This window comes from Hoplias malabaricus, chromosome X2 (genome assembly GCF_029633855.1).
Source record: "Hoplias malabaricus isolate fHopMal1 chromosome X2, fHopMal1.hap1, whole genome shotgun sequence".
Taxonomy (NCBI): Eukaryota; Metazoa; Chordata; class Actinopteri; order Characiformes; family Erythrinidae; genus Hoplias; species Hoplias malabaricus.
In genome coordinates, this window is record NC_089819.1 from 42,269,391 (window position 1) to 42,285,494 (window position 16,104).

Below are 16,104 nucleotides of genomic sequence, written 5' to 3' on the forward strand. Positions count from 1 at the left end.
AGGAACAATGCATTATTAATGGGTTTAATTTAGCTCTTTAATACACAACTAAAATGTCCAAACACGGCACTGTACACTCAAGACTCAAAGGCAAGAAAACAACAAACACACACACACACTCACTCACATAAAAAGACCACACACACACACACACACACACTCAATGGCATACTCCAAATGCTAAATTGTAGCCTCAATTACTCAGTGACAAGAGACAGAGGGCAAAGAGAAAGAGAGATGAAAGAGAAAAGCAGAGAGAGGGACAAGAGTGCTATGTAGGAAAGCTTCTGCAACCACAGCTGTGTAACAATAACAGTTATTATCTACAAATGAGGAGAAGCATGGATGTGATAGAAGGGAGAGAGGGAGAGAGAGAGAGAGAGAGAGAGAGAGAGAGAGAGAGAAGATTCCAACTTATGAGTCTTAAACCACACTGACCATACACTCCAAGCTTCATACTTCATAGCTTCATGGAAGACATTTAGTGACTGAATGAGTGAATCAGAGGAAGGCAGGTACAAAGAAAAACCAAGAGACATGGGGTCTTGAATTATACTTTGAATATGATATTTATCCCTGTCCAATTAAAAACAGGCATGAATTAAATAATTCATTAATGAATTCTTGATTTGGTACTGGTATTAGGACACTAGCCTTTGTGACTCTGCATTGAACTAAGATGAAAATGAGTAGTGTTGCCCATTCTTAATGTTCAGACAGATGTTGAAATTCTGTGCTGGTGATTTTGGTTTAGACATGTTGATGACGGAGGTGTTTGGGAAAAGCTGTAGGAACAAAGGAATACACACATGCGGTTAAACTGTGTTACCATTATGCTTGTTGAATCAGTCCATGGGCCGTCATTATGACAGATCAATTAGCCCAGCCATCTGTTGAGCTTAGTCCAGATTACAGCTGCAACACACACACACAAACACAGCTAAGAGGTCAATAATGATCTCCGACGAATGCCAGATAGAAGGTGACAAGGTGACAAGAAGAAATTCAATGAAAGATCTCCTAATTTACATTGATGATTAAACACAGGCTCAGCCACACTGAAGAATAAACTGCATGGATGCTGACGTTCTGCAAAATGATTAGGTTGGCAGGGTCATGAACACCATGCGACAATGCCTCATCACTTTCTGATTGGCAAACAGCAGTCTAGTTAAACACAGCACTGACTTATGAACACAAACAGATTTATCCTCTACACCTGCACTGCAAAAAAATGTAATTTAAGCAAGTAAAATAGACTTAGATCTAGTCTAAATATCTAATATTACTCATTTGGAAATTGTTTTAAGTAACTTTATCTACAGAAAATGTCTTATTCCATTGGCAGATATTTTTGCTTCTTGGATTTCATTTTTTGCAGTGTATAAGGTGTCTATAAGATTGAGCCTAGCACTGGACAACACAGCATTGTAAAATTGTAATTTTCAGCTGAAAGGAGGTTATAGTCCAGGACTAAGCTTAATCCCTGTGCTTAGGACTCTTTAAAGGAACAATTGCTGATTTTCTACAATGATTCTATCTATTGTTATAAACACCAGCCATCACAGCACCTAGTGTTGTGATCGTATCAAAGACTCTGTACTAAACCTGTGATGATATTTGTGAATATATTAGGGTCTCTGGAATCTAAAAAAAATACCTGTCCTGTTGCAATGACCATCCCTGACCCCAGTGAGGAGAATGCTAGGGGCAGTCTCAGGCATGAACTTGTCACAAAGATATCACAAACAAGAATCTCTTTTCCTTCTCTCATCTCTCTCCAGCTCGCTCTTGATTTACCTGTCAGCGCATCCTTCAGTTAGTTTACATGGGAATGACCCTGAGAGGTAATGAGCTGGACTGAGTGAGAGAAGCAATGTGGCCTTAGTCCTGCCTCTGTCAATGGATCAAGGTTTTCTATGATTCCTGGGCTCAGTAACTTAAGAGGGAGGTGGTGCACAACTAGCGGCACTGCTGTAGTGAGCCCCCTCAGTCCAGCCTCCTTGGGGTTCAGGCCACAGTACCACGTAGGCTTAATAATATATGTAATATGACATTGCCAGCTACTGAGTTCCCTCTTCAGACCTTTTCATCCAAAGCTTAGCTTTTTTATTTGTCATTCCAAGTTCTGAAATGAGTAAAAGGGCACAATAATTTGCTATTTTAAGCTCAGTAGTCTTGAGGCGTACACAGTTAACCTAGACACTTATGCGCCTCTCCCCACTGGAGGTTCACATAGCTGAGAATTCTTAACCATTTTCCTAACTATTTGTTCTATTTCAAGTGGTGCAACAGGTAGTGTTGCTGTCACACATGTGAGAACGCTTCGGTCCTGGGGTTGTTTGTTCAAGCCCCGCTCTGGGTGAGGAGTTTAGTGTGTTCTCCCTGTGTCTGCATGGGTTTCCTCTGGGTGCTAAGGTTTCCTCCCATGGTCCAAAAACACATGCTGGTAGTTGGATTGGCGACTCCATAAAAAAAAGTGTCCATAGGTGTGAGTGTGTGTCGCCCTGTGAGGGACTGGCGCCCCATCCAGGGTGTGTTCCCGCCTTGCACCCAGTGGTCCTGGATGGACTCCGGACCCACCGTGACTCTGAACTGGATAAACAGTTACAGATAATGAATAAATGAAAGAGTTCAATAAGATCTTGGTATAGTTATGAAGTAAAACACATGAAATTGATTAGATTTACTATTTTTATGTAAACACCTTTAACTTATATTTGTTAGCTTTGCCAATAATTTTTCCCTCAAAAAAATATATTTCTTCTTTCTAAGGAGCATCATCATAAAATTACTTTCAACTGAGAATTTCTTCATTTTTGTTAACAAGTATAAATCAGTCAGGGGTACAGCCGGGCTGTAGTGTTGATGACTAATCCCTTGGGATCTTTAGTCATGCAGAGTCTCACTGGATATAGCCCCAAGACTCCAGAGAACACAGTTCCACTGCTCCACACCTCAGTGCTGGGTGCATTTATATATCCCTCTATCAAATGTTTAGCACTGAGCATGGTGAACCTAATCTTATGTGCAGCTGCTCTGGAGTGTCTTACTTAATTTATCTATAGTGGATATATATATAGTATCAAATGAAGCATTTCCTAAAATATAATATAACAAAACCTCACCAACAAAACAACAGACTGTCCTCACAAGGTCATTCCTTGGCAAATCGCCAACTATCTAGGAACACCAAATATAGAATACTGCCAGTTGCCTATTGACAGCTTGCTCTGGAAACCTTAACAAGACCTTTGCTAGACACATGCACACACACTCACACGGGCAGTGCCCTATACAGCATCATACTGTGTGACTGTGATGAGAAATAAATTACAATTTAATTCTGCCCTGAGTGTGTTGATAAAGATTGACATTACATAGCTTTTTAACACACCTGAAATACATTACAGCCCCAATTTCTGAATCTCTCTCTCTCTCTCACTTACACAGACCTTTCACAGAACAATCTGTTCTCTGAAAAAAGAGATAACTCACAAGAGTGAAAAGGGTCTCTCACTTTCTTCCAGGACTCACTTTCTCAAGGAGATTTCTCTTGTAAACCCAGGCTCAGACTTGCTCTCTAAGGCTGGTGATAAATTTCACACCACTGGTTGCAGACTGTGTGAAAAATAATCAAAGCCGCACACCAGACATTTAATTTATTTCACTTGTTGGCTAAATTTGTGGCTATTGTCTTTCATACCGTACCTCTGTGACAATGCAAAATCACTCCTATTTTTTGTTTAACCTATTTGTTGTTTAACCTACAACTGATTCTTTTTATCTGTTTTATATCAGTGGAAAAGTAAACAGCAGTTAACAGTTGCCAACATTCTTCTGGATCTTGCAAATGGCTGTCCTACCCACCCAGGGAGGGTGAGGCCAATTGTGCTCTGCTGGTCTCTTTGCCTCAGAAGACCAATGGTGCATTTACACTGCTCTGGTGTGGCAAGGGAACTGTGAGAATAAATCCACTTCAGCTGGCTGGATGTGGGCATTAGAAAGGCAGGCGTTCCATGCATCACCCAACTGAAATCACATCCATTCAGAGTACGGAAATTCATGCATTGAGATGCCCGGATTCATGTGCACCACAAAAGAAGAGTGCAGCTGAGGGAGCCATTGGCGATATCCCAGTGACACGAAAAATTAATAGACAACTGTGTCTTAATTTTCTTTACACTTTTTTAATTGCTATATATTTCAAGTCAGGTTTAAATGCTATAACTTTTTTTTTGCTATATTGAAAGCAAAAATATAAATTTCCAAAGCATAGGAGAATCAAATACAGGTAGAAAAAGGGAGGGGAACCACCCCCACCCCCACCCAAAAAAAAAAGACGAGCATATGGGTGACAGACGAGCAATCTAAATTAATTGAATTAGGAGTAAAAAACAAAGTGCCAGAAAAGAGAACAAGAACTCATTATACCACGTGTACCTGACCTCACTAAAGCTTGAGGATTAACGCAATTAGATTCAAACAGCAATGTTTCAGTGTATGGTGTAAAAAATTCCCAGAACTTTAGACAAAATGGCTATAAAAACTCCAAATGAATACACTTTATCTCCGAAGAAACACAAAAAATGGCATGTGAGTGTCTATGAACATGTATTTCAGAGTCTTTCTAAGACACTGGATATCAAACACAAAATTATTCTCTGGAGACCTGCTGTTTTTCAATGACTTAACTGACAGCATACACTTTGTATTGTATTTGTTTATCTCATAAGAATACTGAATCTAACACAAAGGCCTGCTTCACCATAGTGAAGTTCCCAGAAAGAAGATTTTTATTTTTTTCAAAGACGAAGCCTTTTTTAAATGCCCAGACTGGAGGATGAAGGCTAGAAAATAAATTAAGAACCAACAAAGGGGTTTGCAAAAAGGTCCTCAACTAATTAGAGATTATAAAGTGAAATAAGCTCTTCCGTATTTCAATGACCCTTCACTTTGTGGTGTATTTAATTAGTGTGTTATGCAGGAGCCAGTGTGTCTGTTGGAGAGATTATTCTATCCTCTTTTTATTAGTAAAAAAACAAAACTTTTTTTTCTGATAATAAAACAGCAAAAAGACATTATGCTGAGATGTGGTTTCAAATGTTTTCATTAAATGCTTTATTGCTGATTTCTGCTCCTGTTTTCACATATATTTTTAACAGAAAGATGTTATAAGGCTTGTGCCAGGACATTTGTGCCTAATGTCTGGCCACAATACACTTCACAATACTCTAAGGGTGTGTTTAAACTTGTCAGCTTAGGTTTTAATTAAAACGAACCCTGGTGCGATTGTGCTGTTGAGTGTGGTTCATTGGAGTAGGTGTGAACACTTCTTTTCAAACAAGCAGACCAAAGACACGTGAGCAGTGTTTTTCTAAACAACCTCTGGTGCAGTTTGTGTCCAGTATAAGCACTATACAAACCAATGGCATCTAAACAAACAAAACACAGCCTGTTAAGTCACAAGAAGTGGCACTAAACCTGCTGCGAGAGAACTGCAGGCATTGAAAATAGCACTGTACCTTCATTGGTTTGTTTAAATTGTAAAATGTAATATAATTGATTAATTGAACTATTTGTCTTATTGGCATTTTGCCATATTTTGAGTTTGAGTGTTTAATGTTGTAGTATAAGTGTTTAAGCAGATGAAACATTGACTGCAGATTGCGAATGTAGTGCTTAGCCTAGGTTTTGGAATACAGCTATGATTTTAATCAGGTAGGATGAGGTAAATGTGCCTAACTGTTAGCTTAGCATACATAACATTCCAATGCTATAGGGAAGATGAATGAAATTGGCACCGTCACAGTTGTTGTTAGTGTTGTTAATGCTGAGCATCGTTAACAGTCAGTTAGTGGGGTGATAAAGCTAAGCACTGTATATACTGGAGGGCTAAAAATGGGACGATACATATCCCATAGCACAGGCTAAACTTAGCACAGACTAGACCTACCTGAAATGGTGATACTTTTTGCTATTTTCAATAGGAGTACTGAACCCAAATCAGCCTGATCATTCTGTGATATGGGCCAGACAAAAATAAAGATGATGTGAGCTTTCTGAATGAGCACTGAAAAGGTACCCTCAGCCATTTTCATGAAAACACACACACACATATACATATACATATACATATATATATATATATATATATATATATATATATATATATACATTTTTTTGTAGCAGTCATTTGAGCAAACACTTCTACCTTCAAGCTCTCACATTTCCTCCTAAGGTGCCCTTTCTCTTTTTTCTCCCAGGGGGTAAGTGCATAGTCAGCAAAATCTAAATGAGTCCTTATCAATAGTCAAAGATACCCTGACTGTCAGAATACCTGTCACTGTGGTGGTACCCTCAATGGTGCATATTCCGTACCTTTAATTAGGAAACATAATAGTTCCTCATTTAATTATAATTGTAGATATTAAAATTGTGTTGACTCAATATGCCCCAGAACTTCTATAATATATTTAATACATATATTTTACACTATAATTAATAATTACAAACAATCACCACTCCTTCTGGAGAAAATTACCTTAAAAGTAAATTTACACTGTACCTTTAGTGACCAATATGTAACTCTACTATAACTTCCTTTCTGATAGTAAAAGATAGAAAGACATTGATACAGAGAGTGAAGGATTTTAATGCTGTGCTCTTTTAATGACTGTGACATTCATATATTATTATCAGTGTCAAAGAAAATCAAAAGGTCATCTCTTCCTCAGGTGATAGGAAAATGAATGGGGATCATGACAACACTATGAGCAAGAACAGTCCATTCACAGCAACAGATAAATATATATAGCAGAGAAGAGGCACATAAACTCTTTGTTGCAAAGACAAATACATGTTAGATCATTATGTGATGCAAACACCATAGGCACTCATAGGCACTGGCCTACAGAGATGTGGGGAAAAGTGATCTTTTCAAAGGAGTCATTCTTCATCACAATCAACACAATGGGACACGGTGGAGCTGAAAATCTCCTTTATTTCAGTGCTTTTTTTTTACCATTTTATGATTACCTAAAGCCTTACTGAATCAAATATCAACTTCAGGTGTGAATCAGGTTTCAGGGTTGAGCTAAACATGGAGAAGAAACTGACAGATAAATGGAGAGTGAGAGAGAGAGAGAGAGAAAGAGAGAGAGAGAGAGAGAGAGAGAGTAGACAAGAAGGAAGATTTAAATGCTGAGGATGAGAGAGAGGCCAAGATCAAAACTGACCGAAAGATTAGCAGAAGTCTTTATTGATGTTTGTGTGTGTGTGTGTGTGTGTGTGTGCATGTGTTTGTAGACACAAACGTTGTAGCTGATACAAATCACACTGCATCAGCTTCCTGAAGCAGATTAACTCTGTGATCACATCCATCAGCCTGTGTTGACTCACTGCTCTTTGATTGAATACTTGTTTCCTCCCAACCTTCTTCTCATAAATCACCTGCCTTTCGTCTCAATGCCACCCATAACCACAGTGAGTACATGCTTGTGTGTTTTAGTTACATTGAGGCAGGGCTGCACCATTAGTAAGGTTAATACCAATTTTCACTGAGACACATTAGACCCCTTTTCGACAAGTTTACACAGTTCTCTATGGATATTAATAATATATCTCTGACATGATCAGTACACATATTTCTCAGCGCTCGTTGTTTTTTTGTTGCTCCACTTAACCTCATCATTGAGCTCTCACATAAACCAGATCATCTCAAAATGTACTGGATTTTGTTGCATCTCTTCCACTGCTCCACACTTCACAGCTGGGGGCATTTATAAATCATTTGGTGATACTTGGCTTTGTGCATGATGCTTCTGGCTGCTCATGAGCATCCCACCATATTGGCAATGCTATTAATGGAGATTATAAAGAAATTTGTCATAAGTAGATAGGAATTTCATAGTGTCTATAAATGTTTGAACATGTCATGCAATTGATTAATCAAAAAATATTCTTAGTTTAACTGCCTTTGGAAAAAATCATTAGTTGCATCACTAGTCTTCATCAATATTTCACTAATGGTGCTATATTTTTGTGTACTCATGCTCTAATACATCAAAGTTAAATTAATGGTGGGGTGGCTGGTGAGGGTTAACCATGAGTTAAGTTGAGAAAATACTACAACTTGCAGTTCAGGCACGCCAGGGTGAATAAATTGGGGAAGAAAGAGAGAGAAGCATGAAAGGGGGATTAGAGCTGAAGGCAGGGAAGAGTGAAATGCCTGAACAATAAACCTCAAAGTCATGACATGAAAGAGGCAAGGGAGTATTGACTAGCTAGCTCAATTCCTCAAAGACACATATGTAAGAAGAGAGTGGAGAGAAAAGGAAGAAGGACAAACCAAAAACTCTCAATAGGATGATCACTGTGACCTGAAATGTCCACTCTATGTCAGGTATATGAAGTATTTAGCAAAACTCTCTTCAAAATAAAGGTGCCTTTCAGTAGAAGGCAGAGATGCACTGATCAATTGTCCAGCGAAACATGGTCATCGTTTTGGATTTTGGCAAAGGATAACTGGTCAATAATTTTCCAATGAGCTCGACCTTAAGTTTATTGGTGTTATTATGAGACATGTCCTAATTGGTATAGCAGTGCTTTGTACTATGTTGCGGTGGCTTTCAAACAGCTGCAGTAGACTTTCTATCTTGGCTTCACTATAGTGCGAATGCCTTCATTGCTCTGTGGTAGAGAATGGACTGTGATTTTGTATAATGTCAGACAAAACAAGAATGCTTATCAATAAACATCATTTACTATTTATTCATGGTTATTCATCACAACTCTTCATCACAAGTATCATGTACACTTAAGCAACTAGGGTTCTCAGGCTTTGCAGTACGTGTAATTATGCCTTTATTCACCTTACACTTAAGCCTGATATCATTGTAATGACCTAACAGACAAGCTGATCCACAAAGATCTTCCAGTCTTATGGCATGATAACATAATAGTTAAGAGAGTGCTCAGTAGTTTGATTTATGGAGACTCATCTCAGTTACTGAATGCAAATTACATGTTACTATTCAGAGTGAATCTATCTAATACAGCTATAATCCTGAAATGCATAGTCTCAGACTGTTTAATGATATACACCTCAGCTGAGAGTCTATAAGCAAGCCTCTTCTAGTTACAGCCTGGAAAACACCACAGTAACTCTTTTGAAACTCTGGCCGTGATGGGGAAAATATACTTTGGAAAAAGCAATAAATAAATGCTACAGGATGATGTTATAAGGGTGACCTTACGTTGTCTTTCCTTAGACATGTTCACTTTTTGGGACCTAAAAAATGCATCTGGTCAGGATGGTAAATCGCCAAAAATGTGTATGTTTCAGCTTTTACTGTCTGCAGTACTTCCCTGTCCAAATTCCTGCTCTGTCCCTTTTTATAGTTTATTTGTTTGTTATTGCTTATGGCCGAATTTTTAATGTAAAATATTATCTGTCCATAAAGGCATTTGTTAACTGTCTTGTTAAAGAGGATCTGATTATTTCTTCTAGAACAACAACATAGATGCATTTGTCAACTAAATACACCCTACACACAATATTTCACCATAATGTTATATAGTATAGCTTATGTTAACTGTCAGTCATTGTTCATGATGATGACAGCAGCAGATAACATTAGTTTCCACCACAAAAACTGCACAAATTGTTCTAAATGAAACTCCACAAAATGGCCACACAGCACTGCTTATCCAATAATCTGACAAATGCTTATTCATTAGGCCTGTAACCACAGCCACACAAGCAGCTCAACCAAATGGAAATAAATAGAACCTCAGAAGTTGATCACTTCATGGTTAAAGACATGTGCAGGTACATGTATGCACACACATACACTCAGATCAAGGATGAGTCTGTGCCTGTGTTTGTATCTGTGGTCTTAAGAAAATGGGCTAGATTTACTTAGCTTTTTATATCAGGTTTCCAGTGCTAATATGACACATTCTGTCTGAAAATGTGTGGTTTGTTTAAAACTATAGTCAAAGTGACAAAAGCCCTAAAGCCCTGCTGAAAAAATATATGCAAGAAGAAAAACACCATTACAATTCTCAGATGTGGTGACTACAATGGAAATGTTTTGTTTTTTTTACTGCACCTAAAACAGTAGTTTCTGTTATCAGCTACAGCCTATTAGTTCTTACAGCATTAATTACTATTTGAAGAGACTCAAGACTCCACTCAGACTTGAACCTTGTAGATTTGAGACTCAACTTAAAATTCGACCCCATAAATTTGACTTTGATTCAGACATGGACTTGAGGTCTCGATAATTGACTCAGAATCCTGAGACTTTAGACTTGAATTAGACTAAGAGTTCAGAGACTCAAAACGTAGCCCAGACTTGGAGCCCCAAGAGCTGAGGCTCAACTCAAAAATGGACACCACAGACTTAAGACTCAGTTCACAATGGGACACAGAGACTCAATTCAGCTTCAGACTCCACAAACTCAAAACCACATTCAAACCCAGACAGCAGATAATCTAGACTTGACTCAGATTAACTCCAGAGACTTGAGACTCAACTTGGATTTAGAGATCTGAGGCTTAATTCATAGAGACTTCAGACTCAGTTTAGGTTCAGACCCAGAAATTGAGAAATTTCTTGTATCCAGAAGCTTTGTGAGATAATATTGCAAAAACTCTTAACAACAAAATGAGCAACAAACATGTTGGTTAAATCTCTAATTCAATATAATATAAAAAAAAATCTTCTATAGAAGACACGTCTATTTATTTAATAAACTCTCTCACTCAAAAAAGACTAATTTATGCCAGCACACATGCTGATGCATCTCAATCAGAAATACATATTCAATCATAAACCATTGCTCCTTTAGCTACATCTGATCAGCTAATTTAAAAATCTTTCATAAGCTGTGAGTGAAACATGGCTGAGTTTGTGTAAACAGCCTTGGAGACTCAATACCCTTCACACACACCTCTGCAAAGCTCCACAGCACACATCTTTAAGCTTCAGGCAGACTCCCGATCAGACAGTATCGCCTGAGGCTAGATTAATATTTCAGTGCAGACAGAGAGTGAGACAGTGGGTGAGAGACACTTACACAGACATACTGAGTGAGGGAGGTATATAGATGATCCCACTTAACCACTTCATGACTGGGGTCAGTGATGGACAAGGACACACATGGTTCATTTCCTGAGGTCAAAACAAGTTCAATCAGTTCAAATGTAAAAAAATACAATCAGCTTTAAGGCCTTAGAATCATGATAGACCACCAAATACATACATACATATATATATATGTATGTTGCTAAAGTTGCTAAATTTGGAGTGCACTGTTCTAGTACCCATGCATGTAGTTTCAGCATTTTAACCTAATTCGCAATCATTTTTATGGCTTTAGATGCAATAATAACTGAAATCCAACCTTTTATTTAACAGACAAAATTAACAGAAAAAAACATTTTCATTGTTTTCACTGATGAACTTTACTGTATTTGTTAAATACATACCAAATTAGAAAAAAATAATGCCTGTAGAACACTTCCAAAACCTGGAACAGATGCACATTTACCATTGGGTCACATCACCTTTTCTTTTAAATTATACTTTTTCGCTAGGGAATTGAGATAATAATTGTTGCAATTTTGCATGCTGAGCAACTCAACAGTCTGTGGTCACCATACTGTGATTCTCCTTTTCATAATGTGGCATATATTTTCAATAGGAGCTATATCTGGACAGCGCCAGGCCAGTCACACACTCTCTATGTCTACAAAGCAACACTGTTTTAACTCTTGCAGAATAAGGCCCAGGACTGTCCTGCTGAAATAGTCATGGAGTTTCTGGCTAACGACATTGTCTTGAGGGTAGCATATGTCTCTCCAAAATACATAAGCTTCAGCATCAATAGTACATTCACATATACACAGATCACATGCCATAGACACTGATGTACCCCATGCTATCACAGATGCTGTTTTTTGCTTTTGGATGTGCTTAATTCATCTTTGGCTCAGACAAACGATGGTTGTTTTTCCCAAAGACAAGCTGTAACATGGACTTGTCTGACAACTGTACACATTTCCATGGTCTTCCAGTCTATCTTTGGGCCAAGAGATGTTGCCAGCATTTCTGCACAAAATTTATATATTCAAGTTTCAAGTTGTACCTCTTGATACAGCAGCAAACTGTGTTAAGTGACAGTTTTCCATGGCTTGAATCTCATCATCATTCAACAGTGGTTTCTGGTCTTGCATAATGTGGACTGAGACTTTGGATTACCTGAATTTGTTCATAATATTATGTTCAGTAGATAATGAAAGAGCCAAATTCTTTGCAAATGTGCATTGAAAATTTGTCTATTTGAATATTTATGAAGCTTGTAATGCTGCAAATCAACGTGACATGAATTTTCTACAAACTTTTCCCTCTTAATTTGCTCGTTCCAAATTTTGAAGTGTGTTGCAGGCATTTAAATTTATTAATATTTAGAAAATACAACTGGCTTTGTGGGCATGGTGGCGCAGCAGGTAGTGTCGCAGTCACACAGCTCCAGGGACCTGGAGGTTGAGGGTTCGAGTCCTGCTCTGGGTGACTGTCTGTGAGGAGTTGGTGTGTTGTCCATGTGGGTTTCCTCCGGGTGCTCCGGTTTCCTCCCACAGCCCAAAACACACGTTGGTAGGTGGATTGGCGACTCAAAAGTGTCCGTAGGTGTGAGTGTGTGAGTGAATGTGTGTGTGTTGCCCTGTAAAGGACTGGCGGCCCCTCCAGGTTGTATTCCCCGCCTTGCGCCCAATGATTCCAGGTAGGCTCTGGACCCACCGCAACCCTGAATTGGATAAGCGGTTACAGATAATGAATGAATGAATGAACTGAGTTTGTCCGTGAAAACTTCTGAAATCTTTCCTTTGAACTTTTGTAATTTATATTAATGTTCTACAGAATGATCAAATCACATGATTCATGTTTTTATTGCATTTTACAAAATGCCCCAACTTTCCTTAAGGTGGGGTTTATAAATGAAGGGGTATTTCTGACTTCATACATTAATGAACATACTTTCTCCTATTTGCCTGGCCTCATAGAAACATGGGTGTCAATCTATCTGTCTGGGGTAGCATTGCTGAGCCAGTTAGTGTGGCAGGCAGCTGGATTGATCAACTGAGGTAAGGGCATCTAATTAAATGAGTGTATGTGTGTGAGAAAGGGAATGACTGCATCCCTTGCATGGTGATGGTGCTTCTCATTATACCCTTTTGTGACAGACTGTGGCATTTCTAAAAAAGATTTGCAGTAATTGCAGACATCAGAATCATCACTGGTGTTCAGACACAGACCAGAACAAAAAAGAAAAATGTGCATTTTATAGGCTAACCAATCAAATCATATATTACAGCCTAGCTTACTCCAGCTAAGATTTTACCATTTTAACTAAAATACATCCTTCAAGACCAACTGACAACCATGCCATACAGTAAAAATATTTTGCATGCAATATAGCTGTTATATGGACCATCTGGTAATTGTAGTATATTGATAGTACAGTCCTGTTGCACACAATGTAAGATCTATGCAGCATTATAAACCCAAGGACTTTTTAGTTATTTAATGGGGTTCTACCTAAGCTCAGAAGTGCACCCCAGTCTACCCACTAAATTTTATTGACCATAATGCTAAGGAACCGATAGAGGCAGTTCCTAAAGTAGCCTGGATCATGATGCTGAGTGCTTACAGTTAGCAGCATATTTCATTAAGCAGCACTTTCTGATGAGCAGCACCACAGCCAGCATATCACAGTTTTGAGCTGGATGTTAGAATAGAGGGAGCAACATTAAAATACTGCATCACTACCATAAGAAACTTTATGGTCACAAACAATATGTTTTTTTTCAGCCTAATACAGATTTTATCCATATTTAAAAAGCATTAAGCAACTTGATGTTTCAACAGAAAGTCCATAATTATTACTCTCTCATAAAATAATAGTGTATTTTTTCTCTCATATATATTAATTACATTAATTAATAATTCTATGATAATGATGTTGGGATATGATAATTTACCATATTGCCTCCCTGTAATTCAGAAGGAATTTAGTTTGCACCAGAAGAGGAACACCAGAAGATGTTAGGGAAAATGTACTCTCTTCAGACTCCCATATGAAACAGAGGCACTGTTAATTTACTTCACCAAAGAAGGAGGTGTTGACATTGGGAAATTGGGAAAGAAAAACTAAAAATGAGTCTCATAAATAAATCTCTACCTTCTCTAAAAATAAGACTGGGTATATAAAAAAGAAGACAGGCTTGTCCTGCTGTTAAGTTATTTGTCCAGAGCAATAGAACTCACATCATAATCCCTGGGCTTTTTTGTTTTTTGAGGTTCAATTGAACTCTTAAGAAAATAAACCCAACAATTCAATAAAAAATGCTTAAAATTTCCTTAGGCAATTTTAGGAAAGTCATCATTAAGTCAGTTGAGCCAGGAAATTACATTTTTCTGTGGGTGCCTGGCTGTAGAGCTTGTAGGATGGTGTATGTAGTCTACAGCTTACTCCAGTGTTAAATATGAAATACTGATTTAACTGTTTCTTATGGGTCTACATACAAACACTTGCATATTTATAATGGTTTTCATATTCAGCAGCTTTAGGAGGTGGTCCCAAACCTGTTTTGGCTATTTTTTTTCTAGTTCTCTCCTTATGCTTATTCTTAACATAATATACTCGTACACAGTCACCTCTTCTAGCCTTACATTACGTTCTGTACCCTTATCATAATTGAAATTTAAACTTTATGATTTAAATTATTGTAAGAGAAGTCCTGATAGAAGTCCTCTGGCGATTTACCAGTAATTTATTTCTTTATATGCTGCTCATGTCGACTATGTGCCATTATGTGTGCAGGATTACAGAGCAATATTGACATGCTTTTCCCTCTTTAAAATACTGTTCTGTACCTACTCCCCCACCTTTTACTCCTTCCATCAGAATGGGAAATCATGTATATTAAAGCATGAACAAAGGTTTGCATTTGGATAAGACTGAAAAATCAATATCAATAAAGCGTGAAAAGAGGTGAAATGCTCTGTAAGGAATTCAGGTGCAAGAGCAGGCCAAACATGGAGCTGTGTTTTTCTTTTTGTACATGTGTATGTCTGTCAGCCACACTTCGTGTTTTATGATATATATTATTTTGAAAGCAATATTTCAAGTTACTTCATTAGAGGAGCTGTCAACAAAAACAGCGAAAATGAAAAACAGGAATGATTGTCACCAATATCAGTAAGTCATATCATCATCAGTAAAAAGCCATTTCATTTGTAGCATAAATCATCCAACAGGACGGACTGTTTTTCAACAGCCAACTATGTTCAATTTTGTTCACATTACCATGTCCTTTGTTTCTTTTGTCAGTATTGAGAGACAGGTCCTAAATTCATGAATTCTGGTATTTAAAAATGCACACACAAAAAACACAGACAACCCATTATTATAACCACACACAGGATAAGATGAAAAATATCCTATGCCAATCCATTAGAGAACATAAGGCCCACTCCACTCTCTTCCTACCTGCAGCCACAAAAGAAAAAAAAATAATTATCACCTGTTATTCCTACACATAACCACTAAGGTCACTGTGTCTGTTTATGAACAGCAACCAGCTACATCAAGCAACATTTAGGTGTACTAATATACTACACCTACCCACTAGGGTTGCTTTGGCCCTTTATGATCCGATCAGCAACCAGTTATCCCTAACAACTTAGGTTACTCACTGAGCCCAGCCCATGAGTACTAAAACCACCAACTGCATCACTAGCTCTTCACAGGGGTCATCAGGTGGACACCTCACCTCGTCAGTGTTTCACTGAATTAAGCCCACAACACTTCCAGAAGGCTCAACAGTGAAGTCTGGCGTCCTAGACCCAACCCACTAAGAGCTAGCTTTACAGTCTTACCTTACCCTTAATCATCAACAACTGTAAATCCACACTGGCCTCCCTGGTGACTAAGGCTGTACCTAGCCCCAATGGCACTGTTAATGCACGCTCAGTGCCATAAGTTCCATGTGATCTTTACATGCTACATCACCAACAACCACAATAGAACCTC

General features: G+C 38.1%; 1 protein-coding gene across 1 annotated transcript in view; it reads right to left on the reverse strand.

Annotated features, from left to right (window-relative positions):
* LOC136677399 (centrosomal protein of 89 kDa-like) overlaps window positions 1–16,104 on the reverse strand; it is a 135,274-nt gene that overhangs the window by 1,245 nt on the left and 117,925 nt on the right. The window lies entirely within an intron of this gene.